The following is a 15844-nucleotide window of genomic DNA, read 5'->3' as shown; positions in this document are numbered from 1 at the left end:
TACTATAAAAACTTCTAAGTACATAAATTTGAAAACATGGAGGAAATGGACAAATTCTTAGAAACACACAGCCTCCCTAGGCTCAATCAGGAAGAAATAGAATTCCTGAACAGAACAGTATCAAGTACCGAAATTGAAGCAGCAGCAATAAAAAAACCTTCCTAAAAAAAAGTCCCAGACCAAATGGTTTCACACCCAAATTTTACCAGACCTACAAAGAATAACAGGTTCCTATCCTGCATAAATTATTCCACAACATCAAAAAGTAAGGAATACTCTCCAACACGCTTTATGAAGCCAGCATCACCCTGATACCAAAACCCGGGAAGGACGCAACAAAAAAAGAAAACTACAGATCAATATCCCTTATGAATATAGATGCAAAAATTTGCAGCAAAATCCTAGCAAACTGAATTCAGGTGCTTATCAGAAAAATAATCCATCACAACCAAGTGGGCTTCATCCCAGAGATACAGGGATGTTTAACATATGCAAATCTATAAACATAATTCACCACATAAATAGAAGTAAAGACAAAGACCATATGATCCTCTCAATAGATGCAGAAGAAGCATTCCACAAAATTCAGCACCCTTTTAATGATAAGAATGCTTAAAAAAATAGGCAGAGATGGCACTTACCTAAAAATGATAAAAGCCATATATGACAAACCCACAGCCAACATCATACTGAATAGAGAACAATTGAAAGCATTCCCGCTTAGAACTGAAACCAGACAAAGTTGCTCTCTGTCACCACTTCTATTCAACATAGTGCTAGAAGTCCTAGCTAGAGCAATCAGCCAAGAGAAGGAAATCAAGGGCATCCAAATGGGGGCAGACCAAATCAACGTACACAAATCAGTAGTATTCCTATATGCCAACAACAGTCAAACTGAGAACCAAATCAAAGATTCAGTACCCTTCACAACAGCAACAAAGAAAATACAATACCTAGGAATATATTTAGTTAAGGAGATGAAAGACTTCTACAGAGATAATTATGAAACACTGAGGCAGGAAATAGCACAGGACACAAACAGGTGGAAAACCATACCATGCTCATGGATCGGCAGAATCAACATTGTTAAAATGTCTATACTATCCAATGTGAGACAGATTCAATGCAATCCCTATTAAAATGCCAATACCATTTCTCACAGATCTAGAAAAAATAATTCTACACTTTGTATGGAAGCAGAAAAGATCTTGTATAGCAAAAGCAATCTTATACAAAAAGAACAAATTGGGAGGCATCAATTTGTCAGTCTTCAAGGTATACTACAACTATAGTAACTAAAACAGCATGGTACTCACACAAGAACAGAGACATAGACCATTGGAACAGAACTGAGAACCCAGATATAAAACAATCCTCATATAGCCATCTAATCTTTGACAAAACAGACAAAAATATACAGTGGGGAAAAGAATTCTTATGCAATAAATGGTTCTGGGAAAATTGGATAGCCACACATAGAAGACTGGAACAGGATCTGCATGTCTCACCTCTCACAAATGTCAACTCACAGTGGATAACAGACTTACACCTAATGCATGAAACTATAAGAATTCTAGAAGAAAATATTGTAGAAACTCTTGTAGACATTGGCCTAGGGAAAGAATTTATGAGGAAGACCCCAAAAGCAATCACAGTATCAACAAAAATAAATAAATGGTAACTGATCAAGTTAAAAAGCTTCTGCACAGCCAAGGAAACTATTATGAGAGCAAACAAACAACATACAGAATGGGAGAAAATATTTGCCTGCTACACATCTGATAAAGCACTGATAACTAGAATCTAGATAGAACTCAGGAAAATCAGCAAGAAAAAAAATCAAACAACTCTATTAAAAAGTGGGCAAAGGAACCATGAACAGAAACTTTTCAAAAGAAGATAGACTAATGGCCAAAAAACACATGAAAAAATGCTCAACATCTCTAATTATCAGGGAAATGCAAATTAAAACCACAATGAGATATCACTTAACTCCAGTGAGAATGGCTTTTATCAAAAAGTCCCAAAACAACAACTGTTGGCGTGGATGCGGAAGGATAGGAACACTCATACACTGCTGGTGGGACTGCAAACTAGTACAACCTCTGCGGAAAGTAATATGAAGATACCTCAAAGAACTACAAGTAGAACTACCATTTGATCCAGCAATTCCATTACTGGGCATCTACCCAAAGGAACAAAAGACATTCTATAAAAAAGACATCTGCACTAGAATGTTTATAGCAGTACAGTTTACAATTGCAAAGATGTGGAAACAACCCAAGTGCCCATAAATACATGAGTGGATTAATAAAATGTGGTATATGTATAGCATGGAGTACTACTGAGCCACAAAAAACAATAGTGATCTAGCACCTCTTGTATTATCCTGGATAGAGCTGGAGCCCCTTCTACTAAGTGAAGTATCACAAGAATGGACGGAAAAACGAGCACCACATGTACTCACCATCAAATTGGTATTAATTGATCAACACTTAAGTGTACATATAGTAGTAACATTCAGCAGGATCAGGCAGGTGCAGGGGGAGAGGAGAGGATGGGTATATTCACACCTAATGAGTGCGGTGTGCACCACCTGGGGGATGGACATGCTTGAATCTCTGACTAGGGTGGGGCAAAGGCAATATATGTAAACTAAACGTTTGTATTCCCATAATATGCTGAAATAAAATAAATTAATTTTAAAAATTTAAAAAATAAACAAAACAATCAAGTATACAGAGATAGAGAATAAAACAGTGGTTACCAAGGGCGGGAACGGTGGGGTAGGAAACAGGGAGATGTATGTCAAAGGATACAAAGAAGCAGATATTTAGGATAAGCAAGTCCAGAGATCTAAAGTACAACATGAAAAAGTAGATTTTTAGCTTCTCTTATCACAAAGAAGTAACTATGTGAAATGATAGACATGTTAATTTGCTTCACTGTAGTAACCATTTTACTATCTATATGTATCCCATAATATCATGTTGTAAACTTCAAATATACACAATAAAATTTTTAAAAATAAACAATTTTAATTTGAAAACTTATGTAAGGAAAGTCTGATAAATGTATCCACAGTAAAATAAACAAACAAACAAATTCAAATATACAGCAGGGCACAGTGGCTCATGCCTGTAATTCCAGCACTTTGGGAGGCCAAGGTGGGAGAATGACTTGCCCAGGAGTTTGAGACCAGCCTGGGCAACATAGCATGACCCGATTTCTACAAAAAACTTAAAAAATGAGCAGAGTATAGTGGCCTGTGCTTATAGTCCTAGCTACTCAGGAGGCTGAGGCAGGAGGAAGGCTTGAGCCAGGAGTTCCAGGTTACCGTGAGCCATGATAGCACCACTGCACTCCAGCCTGGTCAATAGAGCAAGACCCTGCCCATTAAAAAAAAAAAAAAAGAAAAGAGAAGAAGAGAAAAATTCAATGTACAAACAGGAAAAATTATTATAAAAATGTAATAGATAAGTAACTTCTTTAACATATATACAAAACAAAACATTTGAAAAATGCTCATTCTCACAAGTTAAGAAATGCAAATTAAAGCAAGATTGAAATTCTATTTTTGGCTCATTATATTTTAACAGTTAAACTATAAAACTACATAGTAGTAATGAGAGTATTCAGACACAGGCACTGTTCAAAAACTCTGCAGCAAATCTTTGCATGGAAATGTAACCAAATATTAATTTCATGGATATAATCTTTGGCCTCAAAATTCCATTAATAGAAACTAATACTACAAATATGCTATACAAATGTGCAAATTCAAAATACTTTGTGTCCATCAAGAGGGGTATTCATCCTGCCAATGGAATTGGGTAAAACAAAGGTCACAGATTCATGCTAACAAAAAGTAAAGAGAGAATAGCAGGAATGAATGTTTATTTAGCACCTGCTCATATCCAGGCCTCACCCTATTTGCTACCCTTGATATGCAGATAACATTTGAGGCATCTTCAGGCTTAAGGCCCAGATCCAATGGCCCGGTGGCTATTGTCCACCATTGATCTAGGTAAAATTCTGTTATCACAAAAATCAGCACACAGCCTTTATTTCTAGTTGTTCTCTGTTTTCTGATAGGCTCCTATAAGCCAGGAACCGAACTAGGCCATCAATTAATGCCTTCGGCACATGTAAGTGTTTTCTATGAGCCAAACATTGGGCTAAGCATGTTGTATGCATTATCTATCTCATTTACCCTTTGCAAAGCCCTTTGAAGTGTAGGTGACATTATCCTTATTTTGTGAGCAAAGAAACTGTAGCTTCTCATTCAATAACTTGCCCAAGGCTAAACCATTAATATGTTACTATGTTCCCTCCTTTCCAATGTCCTCAGCTCCACTGAAATATATTTAAGGTGGTCACCCTGGACTCGTGTTATGTCCAAGCAGGGGACTTGAGGGCTTAGTAATGGACCCTGATATGCAGTATCTCCTTCTTCTTTGCTGCATTAGAACGGTAACGTACTAACTTCCATGATTTCACAAACCCAAATGAAAATACTATGGGGAAGGTTAGAAATAAAGGAAGAAGTCACAGAGAGAGTTGGCCTAGTGACATATAGCACTGATCAGAAAGCTATGTGGTAACCATGCACAGAAAATGTTCTCTGATCTTATAATATGATAGAGTTTCCAAAAAACTCCAATGTGTAAAATGCTATCTGTGTAGTGTGACTCCGTTAAGTGTCAGGAACTTGAAACTGGGTCTGTCTTTGTAATCAGTAGAATCAAATTGCAGTTATTAGATATTAGGAGGTGCAAAGGATTCACCTGCAGGTGTGAAGAGCAAGGAGGCACTTTCCACAGCCATGAGAGGGCTGCAGGTGAGAAAGACCCAAGCCCTAACCTACTGCATGTCCTGATTGAGGAGAGTGATGCAACTGAAGGAATTGGCCAGAGAGGCCCTTAGGGTGATTCACAGCTTTCAGATTCTGGCATCTTTGGAAAATCTCTAGATACTAGAAAAGAAAACTTACATTTATGCAAGTTCATTGTAGAAAAATTGAACACAATACTAAGGCACACAGAAGAAAGCAGAAACCCACTAAAATCTTACCATTCAGAAATGATCATTATTAATATTTTGGCAAAATTCTTTCTAGAGTTCTCCCTGTGTATACACACACAAGCGCATATACATGCATGGTTCCATTTAGATTGCTGATCTGCAGCCTTTTTTAACTCAAAAATATATCCTGGGCATCTTTCTATATTCAGGAAAGCAGATATTCATAACCCTTGAATGATTGCCTACTATTCCATTGATTGGATATATCAATTTACATAAAACTATAATGTAAGTTTTCCTTAACAATGCGACAGCAAAAATTTTTATAGTTAGATTTTTGATAATTTGCCCAACTCTCTTTATGTTAAATTCCTAGAGATAGTATTATGTTGTCAGAGACCTGTATATTTAAAAGTTAAATATGCATTTAGAAGATTATACTGGTCCCCAATTATTGCAACAATTCACCAAACAAAAATTCTTAAAATATTTTAAAATATTTTTCATTGACTTGAGTTCCCCAGCTTTGCGTCATGTGACGGAAAAAATGTAGACCACATAAATAACATCACACATACACACACACACACACACACACACACACACACACACACACACACACATGCTCAAGTCTATTTCCTCCAAGTGATCTTTTAAAGTTTGTTTAAAATAAAAGTAAAACTGAAGTATGAACATCAGAGCAGAATGTGAGCAGGTTTCCCCAGAGACTCTGGTCATCTGCAGTGTTTGAGGGATTGAATGTAGACTCAGAGAAACATGCACAGCACCTCCATTTACAGGCCACTTTGTTGTCTGCTATAGAAACGGGATGGACCTCCACCCCAAATTTGGCTCAACTGTCAAGACTAGTAATGCCACACACACATACCAAAGGGGTATGAAATGTTCTATCACTTACAAAATGAGGCTTTCTGAGTAGAGCAAAGCAGTCTTCCCAAGCTGGTCTGAAAATGACTTGACAGAGCAGTGAAAGGAGACTGGCGTGGGGTTTTTGGTGGCTGTGAGTTGGGCTCTTGGGAATGCTCCTATGTTTGGGCAGGAACTTATGCATTTTGAACTTCTTTTCAGTGACAAAGGAGGGAGTACCCATGCTTTTTTATGAGCTCAATCAGCTTGCCCAAACATGAGGCAGAAAGGGAAGAGGAACAGGTGAGGCTGAAAAGCAGTCAGTAGTCAAATATCGAAAATATAGTGTCAGACTCTTATTGCATACTTACAAAGCCAAAACTTTGTCAGAAAGAACTTAGCAGCTTAGTGAAGAGTGGAAATATAGGCCTGTAGTCTAGCCTTTCAACCTCAACCAGAAACATCACGCCAAAGATTAACAAATGGACTCTATAAACCCTACAGAGGTCTCACCTCTTAAGTGAGGATGAAGACTTCCGCTGGAGAACCGATAACGCAGGCACTTCAATAGCCTAAGTTTTGCAAATGTTAGAAAGGATTGAGCAGTTTCATCCTCTTTTGTCAAGTCCAGAGTTGTCCTCCACTGAGGCCCAGCCAACACCTATTTATTGAAGACCTACAGCAAATATAGGAAATCTTTTTTCTATCAAGGGCCAAAAACCCACCAAGAAAACATAAAGATCCACATATATAGAATCAACTTAACTTGGTTTTTATGATAGCAAGAAATTAAAAATATTCCATTCGCACAGTTTTAATATGAAGCACAGGATATATAAATTCATAACTAATTTTTAAAATTACAATATTAAGAATAATATATAACATATGACTAAGGTAAGAAATAGACACATAATATTTGCATTTGCTATTAGTCCAAGAGGATTAAGTCATCAATATGCTTTCTATTTCTGTTATGGGTACTTTTAAAAAGATGTTTGGGGCAGGTTTTTAAAAAGAAACATGTTTATTGTAGTAAATTTAAAAACTAGGGAAAATTCAAAAAAGTAGAAAAATGCTCAGGATTTCATCTTTCTGGCCAATTTTGAATATGTTTTTAAATAGATAATTGATATCAAAATCTTTACACAATTTTGTATTTATCCTTTTTTGTATAGCAGTATATCATAAACATTTTCTATTGTCATTAATATCATTTATGATCATTAGTTTTATGGTCATATAAGAATATATCACCAAGCAAATTCATCACAGTTTATTTATCTGAGCCACAATATAAGACATTTAGATATTTCCAATTTTTCACCATGCAAGGTAATGACAAGATTATAATTTTTACTTAAATAATTATTCTATTTTAGGATTATTTTCATAAGATAAATTCTTAGAAATCTAACATTTGGATTAAAAGATTGAATAATTTTTTACTGTTTATACAATTGCCAAATTCCCCTCTAAAATGATTCTACCAATGTGCAGGTTCACCAACCCTGGAGATTATAATTTAAAAAAAATATGAATTTGGTAGTTGATAAAATACATTTTTATTTAAATTTTATAACTACTACCAGTAAGGTTGAATTTTTTTTTTGAGAAACAAATTGTTTGATTTGCTATATAAGTTGTGCTCCTACCTCTTTATCTATGTGGTACCTGGTAATTTTTTTTATCAATCTGTATTTAGCTTCTTATATATTTAGACTATTAAGCTTAAGGCAAATATTTTTCAAATATATTTTATTTCTAAGGCAACTATTTTTAAAGCTTGTTCTCTCAATGTAAGAATATCACTTCACACATGGGTTGAAGATTGTTCCCTCTTTTTCATTTCTCTAAAGGAGATTGTATAAATTATTTATTCTTTGAATTAAAAGTAGAACTCTCCAATGGAGCCATTTGGGTTTGAAGTTTGTTAAAAGGAATTATTTCTCTAATTATATTTTTATTGAACTTTAATATACAGAAAAGGATATATAAAATAAATGAAGAGATCAATAATTATCAGAAAGTGAACACATCAGTGTTACCACCATTCAAGTCAAGGAATAAAAAATTACCTGCAGACCAGAAGCCGATCTCTTGCCCTCTCCCAATACTTACATGTAACTGTTTCCTCAAAAGTAACCAGATATCCTGACTTCTAACACCATAGATTAGGTTTGCCTGTTTCTGAATTTCATACAAATGGAATAAGGTAGTGTGTGTATATCGTATTTGGCTTCTTTTAGTTAACATATTTATAAGAATCATCCATGCTGTGGCAAGTAGCTGTGGTTCCTTCACCTCCATTGTTTTATAATATACCATTGTATGTGTATACCACAATTTATTGATTATTCTACTGTTGATGAGCATTTGTGTTGTTTTCATTCAGCTTGATGCTATTGTAAATAATACATCTATAAACAGTATTGTATTTTTTTTGCACAATGTGCTCTTATTTCTAGAGAGATATATGCCTAGGAGTAGAATATTACTGGGTCATAGAGCATGTCTATGTTTAAACTTTAATAGACAATAAAAAAAACATATTGCACCAATTTACCCTTCCATCAATGGTGTATCTGAGTTCCCACTTTTCAACTAACACCTAATGTCATTAGTCTTTTTATTTTAACTATTCCTTGTAGGTATGTATTGGTATCTACTTTGCTCTCCAATCCTTTCTTATGTGTGAATTTTGATGTTGGCAGGGAAGAGCATTAGAAAAAAGTATTGTAGTACATATTATTTTCTGGTTCCATATGGGGGAGTGCTGGGAGAGAACATGGGGGCACAGGAGCTTGGAGGCAGAGGGGATAGTGTAAGTCCCCAGGAATTTTCAAAAACATTAGAGAAATTTCCCCATGTCATGGACTTGGGAATTGAGAAAATTCTACCTAAATTTCAAATGCTGGGAGGGCTCTGCAGCAAGCTGTGCTATACACCACTGAAGTTACTCCTGTGTCAGCCAATTCAGCAGCTGCATATCCCTGAAGTTCCCAAGTAAAAGAACACTTTATACTTAGGAAAAATCCCGTAACCCCCAGCAGTTAGTAAATTTGCATAGATTTATTATTTAATTTTAGGAATAGCCTCATGTCCAGAAAACCTGTTAGGACTAACCAGGCTGAACACTCACTGCCCTGGGTTAGTCAAAGGAGTTTGCTGAGCACCACACCTGGATATGCCAAATTCCTAAGATGCTCAAGATTCACGTGAAATAGAAATACTTTTCCCAGGAAAATCCATGTCACTGGGAAATAAACACCTGCACCTTCCTTGGAACCCAAAGAAAATGTGAGAAGGCCAGAGCAGCTATGTGGGAGTGGGGAGGGGACACACATGCTAGGAGTAGGTGCATCCTTTCTTCAGCACTCCCAGATCGTCTCAGAGCATTTCCCAGGTGTCCTGGAGAGGCCACAGAGGTCAGTTACCTGCACAAGCCTACCCAGCAGGGATGGCAGGAGATGCTTTTACTTGTAGGGTTTAAGGCTGTCCAGGTGTATGTCTGGTCCAGGTTCAGAGCCTGAGGAATCACTGAGGACAGATCCTTCTGGGGACACAGCATCCCCTGGTCCCACTGGTGTCCACCTGTATGATTTCTCCTCCTCTAAGTAACACTTTAGGTTAGCATTATGGGCCCTGTTCTCAGAGATGGTGGGTTCTAATGTACCTTGAGGACTTCTTAGCTGCCCTGCTGGAAGCCACAGGTTCTTTAAAAATGAGAAGAGCAAGCAGGGTCCTCCCAAGAGAAGAGGACTTAGGGATGAAGGGGAGAAAAACAGCAAAGATCCCAGATGCTTCTAATTCCAGCCTCTGGAAAAAGAAACAGACCATCTGAGCTTATTCAACCAGCTACAACCAGTTACAACAGCCAGGGTCTATTGGGGAGTTCTGGTCACTGAGGTGAATTCTTTCTCTGCTCTGGAGTTTTTCTGAGGGCCTTAGGTTCATTTCCACAGTCCTTATTTAGATGGGGTTCCTCTCAAGGATCTAACAACCTACTTCCCTTCTTTCACCTCTTTCTTCCTCTTCTAAACTTTAGAGCTTAACTAATTCCATCTGCCATGACTAGACTAATTAACTAACTAATTCTATCATGCCATGTTTCTATATGAGGCCACATTCTGAGGTTTTGGGAAGGACATGAATTTTTGGAGGACACTATCCTGCTAAAACCTTGGTTTCAGACTTCAAGCCTCTGTTGAAACGAACAACAAATTTCTGTTGTTTTAAACCATTTGGTTTCTGGCACTTTGCTATGGGAGGCCCTAGGAAACTAATAGATGTAGGAAACCGGAAGTCGACCCAGAAAGCATTCGGGGCCCACCAGCCAGTCAGTGAAATGGAGGAACCACCTTGAATAAGAAATATCCAGTCCCCAAGGCCTTGGGAGGACCTTCCCAATCCTGCCATCAGTGATGTCCTTTATATCCCTGCACACTAAAGATGCTCAGAGTAAAATGGAAGAATGTTCTGGAGGTCAATGACATGATCTGGGCCCTTTAACATGATCAGAATCCTTAGCTGCAGGAAAAGTAGGTGAAAGTCAGGTACTCTTTCAGTATCACTTACTTTGATGTTCCCTGGCTTTTCTTCTTTTGGTATTATGAGGGCAAGAGATACAAAACCAAAAAACTAGGTAATGATATTAACCTGGTCTCTTACAGAAGCCTTTAGGAGAAAAGACAACTCCTCCAGACTCCTGTTCATGATACGGGAGGCTTAGTGTATAAAATTATGTTTTCTGTAAGCCCAGAAGGAAAACATCTACAAAAGCATCTCTTGCTGCCACCCACTCTGGCAGTAATCAAAGCACCCTCATACCGGAGCCCTCAGAAGTATTGGACATGTAAACAGGTTGTGCTGTGGCCAAAGCCGGAAGCAGCCAATCGTTACAATCTCCTTCCTGTGAGATTTCTCAGGGGCAAGGCTCCCACTAAGGGCCTAGGAAACCAGTTATAAAGGTGGCAGAGAGGGTAAGACTCTGCCACACAGCCTGGGCAGCAGGCAGGCATGTGACTTCCTCTGGCTGACCATGCAACCACTGCCTTTTTGTTTTCTCTTCTGATTGTCCCTGACGTTGGCCTCAGCATCTTCTTTTATTTCTCCCTTCAATCATGTCCTTAATGTAGTAGGCTGAATAATGGCCCCCTGTGTCCTGGATCCTGTGACTATGTTGAATTACTTGACAGTAGAGACTTGGCAAATGGAATTAAGGTTGCTAATTAGTTGACCTCAAGGAGATTATTCTGGATTGTTTTAGGTAAGCCCATAGTGAAATCAGAGGATTCTTAAAAGTAGAAGAGGAAGGCAGAGATATGCATTGGAATAGGGGGACAGAGGACAGATTAGAAGCATGGGAGAGACTTCACCCAACATTGCTGGCTTTGAAAATGGAAGAAGGAGGCCATAAGCCAAGGAATGTGTTAAGTCTCTAAAACCTGGTAATGGCTCTCAACTGGCAGCCAACAAGAAAATGAGGCCTCAGTCCTACAATGGCATGAAACTAAATTCTGCCAATAACCTGAAAGAACAAGGATATGGGTTCTCCCCAAGGACCTCCAAAGAAAAATAGGTCTGTTAACATCTTGATTTGGGCCTTGTGAGATTCTAAGCAGAAACTTAGCCAAGCTTGCCAGATTTCTGACCTAAGGATGCTGTAAGATAATTAATTTGTGTTGTTTTAAGCTGCTAAATTTGTCATAACTTGTTACAGCAGCAATAGGAAACTAACACACCTAACAAATCTGGTTCCCTCAGGAAGTAAACCCAGGTTCCTCTGGTGGAGAACAAGGAGTAGTTTTCATTAATTTTTCTCTCCCCACTCATCTGTGTCTTGACATTGAATAGTATGATCCTCTTCACTATGAATGAGCCCAGCAACCAAACTTTGTTGCAGGGAAAGAATCATGGGTTAAGCTCAGTTTCTTCTTCCAAGAAGACTCAAGTCTGTTTACCCAAACCAAATTGCGTGGGGGAAAAATTGCCAAATATATATAAGCCTAATGAACAAATTTCCTAATCACATCCTCTCCTAAAATGTATACAGTATCCACCAAGTTTACCTGTTATTTTTGTACTCTTCAAGGGGTTCTTTTTTATTTTGCTTACTTCTCAGTATTTCATTTTTAAATAATATGATACATGTGAAAACTATTTTTCAACATATTAAATAGTTCAAGCTATTAGATGGATGTATTATTCAAATTCACCTCTTAAATAGTTCAGAAGTTTACCTGCATGTCACAAGTATGCTCATATTAATTTAACATCAAGATATTATTTTCAATAACTAATACAGTTATAGCATGGCTTTTAAAAATTTATTTGAAGAAAGATGAGAGGAAAAATGAGAGATAGTAAATCTGTGGTAGAGAGGCTATTGGAAAGCTGGTAGTTCAATGTGTGGGGAGATCAAGAAGTACTGAAAGTTCAACATTGTTGTGAAAACATCCACACAATAATAGTAGATAAGTAATTACATTTAAAAAATGAAGATAATATTTGAACTAATAAAAAAATTCAATGCCATATGTCAGTATATCCTTTAGGATCCTTTTTGGTGCAAAATAAGCCCCAACTCAAGTAGTTTAAACAGTGAGGAAATTTATTCTCCCATCCAACTGGAAGTCTAGAAGAGAAATAGTCTTCTAGATCAATTGGTAAAGCAGCTTCATGCCACTGTTAAGAACCCAGATTCTTTCCCTGTCTCTAGCTTGCCCTTCTCAACAGGCAGTCTGGCCCTTGGGCTGACACTCTTGTGGTCCCAGGATGATGGCCAAAAGTCCAGGCATCCCACGCAGACACATCACCATCCAGACAAAAGAAGGGATCATTTTATCTGTAATCTCTCATATATGAACAATCATAGCAAACCAAGTCCTAACTATACGCCAAGTGCATTATGTATATAACTTCAGGTAATCCTGTCAACAGCCCTATATAGTAATATAATTGTCATCTCCATTTTCTAGCAGACAGAGGCACAAAAAGTTAAACCACTGGCATTAGTTACTAAGTGGCAGAACCAGAATTCAAATCCAAGCAGTCTGACTGCAAAGCCTCATGCTGAGCCACTGCACCACACTGCTTCTCACATAATCAGTTCTGCCCTTCGAGAGTCATGGAGAGTCCAGAAATGTTAGGGTCCCACCATCAAGTATGTTCAATGAATGATGCTGGTGCAATGGGTTAGCTCCTTGAGGAGATAGACAAAGTACATCTCCTATGATAAGACAGTAAAATTAAATGGAAAGCCCCACACTTTCTGCCCCAGTCTGGTATCTTTTAAGAAGCACAACACAAGCGCTCACCATGCTGCTGTGGTCAGTGATGACTTTGGACTTCCTGGTGTTGACACCACACTGTCAAGTTTCTAGATGACTTCTCCCTCATGTAAACATGTGACTCATATTTGGCCCTCAAGAAGAAAACAAAACAGAAATAAAGAAAAAGCAGAAGGAGGAAGAGATAAAAAGAATGCGGTGGGGAGAGAGAGATATGATAGATAAGAAAGCCTTTCTATCATAGAATCTTAAAACCCCTTCCCTTTGGCCTCATGCTCCCTTGGTCTTGACAACAGAATTTTGTCTGTAAGGCTAGATTTATTTGTTATCTTTAGTAGAAAATAACAAAACAAATGCCAACTAGCTTATGGGAAATGTATTAAAATTACACAGAACTCAATGGCAAGGATATAGCCAGACCTCAGAAATCACTGGATTCAGGGAATGAAATCCCATGGGAAACCCAAGTAAGACTGTCTTTTGATTCTGCTTCTCTCCATGTGTCTACTTTATTCTTCGTTTTGGGGACCAGTTCTTTTCTTCTGACTGCTTGTTGGGATATGGCCATCAGTATAGAGTGCAAAAAATGACACGTTATACAGCCATTCCTGAGAACTCATTTCCATTCTGATTTCCTAACTCCTCCTCTTGCCTCTTTCTTTCCTTATTTTCTTCAAATTCCTGGGTAAGGTTCTCTATTTAAGCCATCTGGGGTTGGGGGCTACCCTTGGATTTTATTTCTATGGATGACAGAAAGAGGACCCAGATGATAAACTGAAGATGTTGCTTTCTACCATGCAGCTATTCTCAAAGGTGACATGGGATGAGAATAACATGGGAATAGAAGGATTTTTTATTATGAAAATTTTCCAATACACACAAAAATAAAGACATTAATATAACGAACCCCATACACAATCACCCAGATTCAGACATAACACTTCAATATGTGTCTCTAAAAGCTACGGATGGATATTTACTCATATAAGCACAATGCCATTACTACAACTAAAAAAGTCAACAATAATTCTTTGGTATTTTCTAATATCTAATCAATACTTAAATTTCCCTACTGGCAGGGAAGTTTTTGTATTTGGTTTTGTTAAATCAGGATCCAAACAAGATTTTCATGTTTTACGCCTCATAAATATCTTTTAACCTAGAGCAATTCTCATGCAACTATCTGACTCAGTTTTTATGACCTATGAAAAAATCAGGTTAGTTGTTCTACTGAATGTCTCACCCACTGGATTTGTCTGTCTGCTTCCTCATGATGTCTTCTAACCTGTTGCTCTGTTCCCATAACCTAAAAGTTAGTTAGAAGGGCTTGATTAGTTTCAGTTCAACTCTTTGGGAAAGTACACTTCATAGTGATGCTGTATCTTTCCTGTTGCATCAAATTAGTAGGTGTTAAATGTCTGATTGTCCCACTCTTACAGATGCTAAGACTGATCAGGTGGTGACAGCTTGATCCTTCTCTTGTAAAGGTCATTATCAAATGCTTGCTTAAAGTTTTCAACAATTGACAGTCTTCTTGAGTCATTCATTTCAATATGAATTACAAATCATGATTTTCATATTTTATTATTCCTTTTATATTTATTATCTGGAATTCTTCTGTAGAAAAAAAAATATCTTCATTAATCAACTAAGGTTATATGATTACCATGAAGTACAGTTCACACAAGTAAGGCAAAACAAATTCTTAATTCTTTTTTAATTGCCTATTTTCAGTTATCTACTGTGGTGACAAATCGGTTGTTTTCATTTGGATAGAGGGCTCTCTTTTTGAGTACAATGAGAAACATTTAGGTTTTATATATCCAGTTCAGAGCTCTCCAAGACCCCCGTCAGGCTCAACAATTAGCTAGAAGGACTCATAGAACTCGGCAAAGCTGTTATAGTCACAGTTATGATTTATTACAATAGGAGAATGTGGATTAAAATCAGCAACAGGAAAAAGCACATGGGGCAGAGTGCAGGAGAGAGCTGGCACAAAGCTTTCAGTTCTCCTCTCCCAGAAGAGTTGTGCAGACAGTGCTTATTTATCCCAGTAGCAATGTGTGACAATATGCATGGAGTATTGCTAACCAGGGAAGATCACCTGAGCTTTGATATGCAGAGATTTTATTGGGTAATCATCACATAGATATGGCTGACCACTCACTTGGCTGACTTATTTTCCAGCCCCTCCAGAGATGGAACTGATATCAAATGGTCCAAAACTCCCATCATAAATCATTTTGTTAGCATAGACTATCTGGCATAGCCCAGGAGTCCCAGGTAAACAAAGACATTATTATCAGGCAGAACATTCCAAGGACTTCGAGGTTATCTCCAAGGAGCTGGAGCAAAGGGCTAAATCTATCTTTGGGTAAGGTTAATCTATTATTGCACAACATATATTCAATGTATTTCAATGAACTACAGTCATTATTCTCCTGATATATAAATTTTTCCATAATGGGTCTATGTCTTTGACATGACTCAATTAGTCTTTGCTATCTTTCTTGCATCCTGACACAACTATGTGTCCCAGGCATGAATTCAGCCATTCCTCTAAGAAGCTCTGGCTTCTTTTATAGGAGAAATAGTATTTAGAGACCATAGCTTTGTCCCAAGGTGTGCTCTTTGCTGCTGAGTTTTCACTGATTTAGGCC

This window comes from Lemur catta, chromosome 3, assembly GCF_020740605.2.
Source record: "Lemur catta isolate mLemCat1 chromosome 3, mLemCat1.pri, whole genome shotgun sequence".
Lineage (NCBI taxonomy): Eukaryota > Metazoa > Chordata > Mammalia > Primates > Lemuridae > Lemur > Lemur catta.
Note: the sequence above shows the minus strand (reverse complement) of the source record.